Source organism: Xenopus laevis, chromosome 3L (genome assembly GCF_017654675.1).
Source record: "Xenopus laevis strain J_2021 chromosome 3L, Xenopus_laevis_v10.1, whole genome shotgun sequence".
NCBI lineage: Eukaryota > Metazoa > Chordata > Amphibia > Anura > Pipidae > Xenopus > Xenopus laevis.
In genome coordinates this window covers 158,022,357-158,029,768 of record NC_054375.1, presented here as the reverse complement: position 1 = coordinate 158,029,768, position 7,412 = coordinate 158,022,357, and positions in this window count along the sequence as shown.

Here is a 7,412-nt window from a genome sequence, read left to right as displayed (position 1 = left end):
TCACATTCAAATTTTGTCCTAATGAATGGCATTATGAGCAACAATCAGCATGGCTTTATGAAGGATAGGTCATGTCAGACGAATTTGATTGCATTTTATGATGTGGTAAGAAAGATTCTGGATAGTGGGGGGGCAGTAGATGTGATCTATTTGGATTTTGCCAAAGCGTTTGATACTGTGCCCCACAAACGACTGCTTTCTAAACTAAGGTCTGTTGGGCTTAATGAAGTCGTTTGCACATGGATAGGAAACTGGCTACAGGATCGGGTACAGAGGGTGGTTGTTAATGGGACATTCTCTACTTGGAGTAAGGTTCTTAGTGGGGTCCCCCAGGGCTCAGTATTGGGTCCACTTTTATTTAACTTGTTCATTAATGACTTAGGGGAGGGTGTTGTAAGTAATGTATCAGTGTTTGCAGATGACACAAAATTATCCAGCCCAATTAATTCCATCCAGGATGTGGCATCCTTGCAACAGGATCTTGACAAACTGGCAATCTGGGCAGCTAAGTGGCAAATGAGATTCAATGTTGATAAATGTAAAGTCATGCACCTGGGATGTAAAAATATCCAAGCCACTTATACCCTTAATGGGACTGCACTAGGCAAATCCATTATGGAAAAGGACCTTGGAGTCCTTGTAGATGATAAACTTGGCTGTAGCAAGCAATGCCAGTCAGCAGCATCAAGGGCAAATAAGGTCTTGAGCTGTATTAAAAGGGGCATAGAGTCAAGGGAGGAGGGGGTCATTCTTCCACTGTATAGAGCACTTGTAAGGCCCCATCTAGAATATGCCGTACAGTTTTGGTCTCCATCACTCAAACAGGACATTATTGTATTAGAGAGGGTACAGAGAAGGGCAACTAAGCTGGTAAAAGGTATTGAAAATCTTAGCTATGAGGAAAGACTGGCCAAATTGGGGATGTTCACGCTGGAGAAGAGGCGCTTAAGGGGTGATATGATGACTATGTATAAATATATAAGGGGATCATATAACAATCTCTCTAATGCTTTATTTACCAGTAGGTCTTTCCAGCTGACACAAGGTCACCCATTCCGATTAGAAGAAAAGAGGTTCCGCCTAAATATTCGGAAGGGGTTTTTTACAGTGAGAGCTGTGAAGATGTGGAATTCTCTCCCTGAATCAGTTGTACAGGCTGATACATTAGATAGCTTTAAGAAGGGGTTGGATGGCTTTTTAGCAAGTAAGGCAATACAGGGTTATGGGAAATAGCTCATAGTCCAAGTTGATCCAGGGACTAGTCCGATTGCCATTTTGGAGTCAGGAAGGAATTTTTCCCCCTCTAAGGCAAATTGGAGAGGCTTCAGATGGGTTTTTTGCCTTCCTCTGGATCAACTGGCAGATAGGTACAGATGCAGCCACTTTGGTTTGTCTGTTTGACACAGAATAACTAAACACAGATATCCCATTTATCTCATTTAACACAGAAAACTGTGACATAACATCCCATCTAATTAAAGCATTCACCATTGTGAACAATGGTGCTTTGGTATGCTAATGAAAAGGTTAAATGCATTAAATGAGTTAAGATAACTTTAGATAACACAGTTTCTTCAATTAACTCTGAGTCATGACGCATTTAACTCACAAATCCAAGTGGCTTCATCTGTAGTTAATAAACAAAAAAAAAAAAAAAGGTTGAACTCGATGGACATGTGTCTTTTTTCAACCTTACTTACTATGTTACTATGTTACTATGTTACCTTGATCCGCTACTGTTAAGAAATGCATCAACTAATATATCAAATTTTCAGAGTTTAGAAAGTCAGCAAAATTTAGATAAAAGAAGTGCAAAAAAATTCAAAATTAGAAACTAAATAAAAAGCTTACTTGGGGATTAGAATAACGCCGCACCTCAAAGACTTATACCAGGCCAATTATCCCCAACTTTGGACGGAAGTAGACAAAATGCTTACAGGTTGGTCTTATCTCTATATATCATGGCTTGGGAGGATAAATACCATAAAAGTGATGATTCTACCCAAAATATTATATTACTTTCGTATGTTGCCAATTGAAGTCCCAAAATATACCTTAAGCAATTTGCAATCCCGGCTTACCAAATTTATTTGGAATGGAAAGAGGTCAAGACTGTCACAGAAAACACTTATGATGCCTAAAAACAAATGCGGCTTAGGTGTCCCTAACTTACTTATTTATTACCAAGCGGCGCAAATTTTGCCGTTAATTCATTTCTATAGACTGAGCACCCAAGCAGGGTATCTGAGGACATCCCGCATTGTCAGCGGACAGCAGTTTTTCTGCCCAAAACCTGACACCCTTGTGGGTACCAGACCCAATGCAGGACTCTAGGATGAGGTCCAGCATAATTTCTTCACCACCCACCCTCTGCAGCCAGCTATAGAACTGATCCCTGTATCAATATGGATGTTCAAATTAGGTAAATTGTTAAATTAAGTAGCTGCTACTATTTTTGTCGATATTGACGACACAGGCAGCGAAGTGACATTTCGGCACATGTGCATCGGTCGCCTGAAGTCTCTGAACGGTTGCCTGGCATGCGGGATACGCTCTGATGAGGTCATTGAATCTCGCAGAGCATCGGAATAATGTTATAGGCTACTAAAGTGTAGGTGGATCTCACCATTTACAACTGGTTTTTGCACCTGTGGATTGAGGTGTTTGTACGACTGACAAGAAAATATCTAGAAAATTAGTAGGGCTGGGGCTGAGCAGAAACGATGATCAAATATAAAGGCAGCTGTGACCAATTAGATACACGCATTGTAAAACACCCACTTTCTCCCCCCACACAGGAAGTTCAAAAGAAGGAGACTCTGTCTCTGGCTGAAGATTCGATCCGTGCCAGACCTGCATCATCAATCACGGTGTGTGCTTTGTGCGGTACAAAATGAAATCTCACCTCACACGCTGCCACACACAGTGATTGATGATGGAGGTCTGGCACGGATCAAATCTTCAGCCAAAGACAGTCTGACTCCTGCTATTGAACTTCCTGTGTGAGGGAGGAAGTAGAAAAATTACTCACAGCTTGTCCTGGCTACCTTTATGATGCGAGCGGAGGGGCGGGGACACGGGCTCAATTGGACGAAATTAGCCTAAGGCCTGCTTGCAGAGCTCCCGATTGGCCGCACCATGTTCTAAATTGCTCCCTGAAGGTTGCGCATACTACAGAGGAAGCAGGCCCCGCCGGGCCCCCTGAACCCCCGGGCCCCCCTGCGACTGCAGGGTCTGCTTCGTCTGTAGTTACGCCACTGATTTTAAGCCCTTCCCTGCTTTCTCCTCCGACTTATGTTAGACAATGGGAGAAAGAGCTGAATATGACAATTGAACCCATTTTGTGGCAACAATCTTGGGAGATTACACACAAAAGTTTGATTAATTTACTGGCACAAGAAACACAATATAAAGTGCTCTCTGCTTGGTATATGGTGCCTACCAAACTCCATAAATGTTATCCTAGTCTCTGCCCGTTATGTTTTCGAAATTGTGGATTGGAGGGTTCGATGATACATGTATGGTGGCACTGTAGAGAGGCGTCTAGGTTTTGGTCTAGGATATTTACTTTAATAGATTCTATCATGGGAGTTAACCTTCGCAAAGACCCCTTAGTTGTGCTGTTAAATACAAAACTCCCAGTCTCCTGTAAATATACTCGTCAATTGATACAGTTTATCTTCATAGCAGCGAAACAAACCATTGCTGCCTCATGGAAAAAACGATCCCTTCCTATACCTTTGTTTCGTCATAGGATGAACTGGATAATGATTAATGAAAGAATGTTAAGTATCACAATTGACAAATTTACTACCTTTACCAGGATCTGGACGCCTTGGATATCATATACTACTATGTAATACTGGCATCTTACTGTGTATTTTCCCCACAAAAGTGCACTTTACTCCCCACACTGATTAGGGTTATCAGATTGAGTTGCAACCTCTATGTCAATATTTTATTGTTCTTTAGCACTATTTTGGGAGAACGTGATAAATGTAGATGGAGAAATACTCAGCTGTAGACGGTTATGTTTGTTAGTTAAAATTTTTATTGATATGCAATGTACAAATGCTATGTCATCTCTTCTTGTAACTGATTGAACTGCTGGTGATTCCCTCTGTGTAGGTGAACATCTGTTATCTGCTAGAAATCAGAAAAATGGTTACTTTATAATGTGAATGGATGCAATGTGGTAAACCAATAAAAACGTTTTGAAAAGAAACTAAATAAAAAGCTAGTTTTATAACAGGCTCAGATATTTTTAGCATTTATATGTTAAAGTAAGTTTTATTTTAATTTTGACATTGGCTTTACTCTATGGACCTTATTATTCCAGCCTCAATAGGCCTCAGCAGATTTCTCCATAGACTTAGTGACTGTGTAAGTTGGTGCATCTAGTAAATAAAAGGAGACAAGTTTAACACCTCCCAGTCAGTAGCCGGTGCCATTCTGATAGGCACAAATCACGTCAGTACATTATTGCTAAATCTTCTGTTTCTGGGAGATGTTTCATAGGAAGAAATGTCTGTTAGAATGTAGAGCAGGTTGGTCTGATGCTTCTTTTTTCTTTTAATTCCAACATTTTGCTGCTTCTAATCTGCAATTTCCTTCCATACTCAGCACCAAACTGCACTGGGTGTTTAATAATTAAGTTTATTTTTCACTTTAATATTTTCTCTTATGGCTGCTTATATATTTAATGTTTTATTTGTGAGTTCCTCAACCTAACATTATTATTTCTCCAGATGCAACACCACACACTCATGCTGTGAGTCACTGACTGATTTCCCCTGCTCTAATTGGCTGATTCCAGCAATGCTCCACTGACACACAGTCTGATCTTCTAACCTGAGTCTGCACTAGATTTGCTCTGATATTTACACTGAAAGCTCTAATACACCCAGTTCTGCTGCCATTGGCATCTGAGCAGGGGACATTTCACTGGTCTCTCCAACATGTACCTGAACTGATCTCCCCTCCTATCTGTCTCTATCTTCTGTATTTGTATAACTATGGGGTGTAATATAGAGTTTATGTGTTCCCTTTTGCACCATAAACAGTGTTGGAAAGGCAACGTACCAATCTATTTGGCTAGAAACTAAGCGTGTAACTTAGCTTTTAGATGCTCTATGCTAAAAAAATCCCTTTAAATTGTCAGCTCTAAGTACTAAGTACTACTGCAAAGAAACCCAACCTGTGTCTGCTTTGAGATTGTTTGTACTCCAGGAACTGTTTAGGGAAATTCTTTTTGCTATTAACACATTCTCCTGCACTGCTGTGAGTGAGCTTTTAGACTTTAAGCTTTCCTGGCAAGACAATATGTTCAACTGTCAGCTTTTTGTTCCAGAATCTCAAACCAATATCACATCCCCCACAATCACTCAAAACAAAACTTGCCATTGTTCTTAGATTGTCAGCTCCTATTCCAAATATGTATTAAGGGTGAGTTAAAGTTAAAATGTGCCAGAAATATGTCCAGCTGGCACCATCAGACTGTCAGCTCTGTGTTCAAGTCTTTTGTGTGTTCTGCACTCCAATTCTGGACAATTAATCACTGTCACTGTTTAAACCCCAGTTTTTCAAGGAAAAAAAAATCATTCCATTTTTAGTTTCACACTCAAAGTAATTTTGCTCTTCTGCCCAAGTTTTTCTAATTGTCAGCAGTGCAGTTAATTTCATGTAAAAACTTTCCACATTTGATTGTCGGCTCTTTTATTTTTTTTTTTTTTTTTTTTTTAAAGATAACTGTCCCTGACTTTGCTCATCATTTCATGCCAAGTAGTTTTACAGGTTTTACAGACATCTCAGGTCAGTTTAGCAGAGATACATTTATCTGATATTACTTTTAGATTGTCAGCTATGTGCTCTACTTAATTTTGCCTGGAAAACAATATTTTAATAATCAGTAATAGATTGTCAGCTCTTCAAGGAAATGTCCCTGTACCTTCAGCCTTATTATTGAATTGCCAGTTCTGCCCTCAAATCTGCATTTTATTTAAATGTTCATTTGCTTTTTCTATTGTGTGTTTTCAAGAGAACATTTAAAAATAACACCCCTCTACATGTGCTTGTAGCAGCTTTTCCCTCAAATAAATATTTTAGTGTATCCTTTTGACACAACCAATGTTTTTGTATTGGTCTCTATTGCCTTTTATTACTGGGATTGTCAGGCCTGGCTAACTCTCATGTCACAAACTCTCTACTTTAGCCCATCCAATATGGTTTTCTGGCCAAGCCTTGAGTAACTTCTCCCCTGCACACGGCCAATCATAAAGTGAATTACTCATAAATATACAAATATAAAAAAGACATAAAAACATCAGTTAGTGTTACATTATTTTCATACACTTTTCATGTGGAATTTGGGGTGTTCCCATGGATTGGACCCTGATTCTCTAAAAATCATTTGAGGTCTTTTGTATTTTTTCCTTTACTTTTATAGGACCATGATAACATTATTATTGTTAATTGTAATTGTTCTTACTTTGTATTCAGTTCTACAGACTCTGACTACTTCTGTATTGTTTGAAAACATATCTCCTTATATTTGGAAATATTTATGCTCTCCCCAATTACTACATATCAGAATGATCTGAAAACAAATGAACTGAAAATAAGTTTAAAAATCGCATTTAAGATACACCAGTGTCTGAATCCTTTCCCTCGAGGCTGAATGGCAGCTAGAAGCAATATTGGGCTATAGTATTTACACAAAACAAAGGGAAATCATAATTGCTCAGAACAAATTACACTCTGGAGTTGATCAGCTCATCCTTCCTGATATCATTCTTTTTAAATACTTACACCATCAGGTGATGCAAAAAGTATATTTTATGATGGGATTTTTTTCCCAGCAGCAGCATTTCCTCAGTATATTGCTCCCCTTCCTTATGTGGGAGACATCTATACAATGATTGATATCATCAATGCTGATAAGTAACCAATCAGGCTTTTCCTGTAGACAATTACCTGACATCTAATTCCAAAATCAATAGGGTGTTGTTCAACTAACTTTGTAAGAAAGTATCTACATACTCAGAAAGTGGTTGCAAGATGGACCCAATCCCAGAAACTATCGGATATCCAGGATGTTTATTCACACCCTTATGTACATTTGGTAGTATATAGAATCTGAGGATTTGGGAAATCTTTATTCTGTTCTTTCTCCTGTATGAAAATCACTCACCTCAACCCTTTTCTAGATACTTTTTATGCCCAGTGTGAGATCCTATTCAATAACTTGTAATGCCCTAGGGTATTTAAAGGAGAAGGAAAGCTACGGAGGCATTTTATTGCCAATAGATTAGCTGTACTAGTGCAAGCTAGAATGCTATATTTATTTTGTAGAATGTTTTACCATACCTGAGTAAAAAGCTCTAGAAACTCTCTGTTTGTTTAGGATAGGAGCT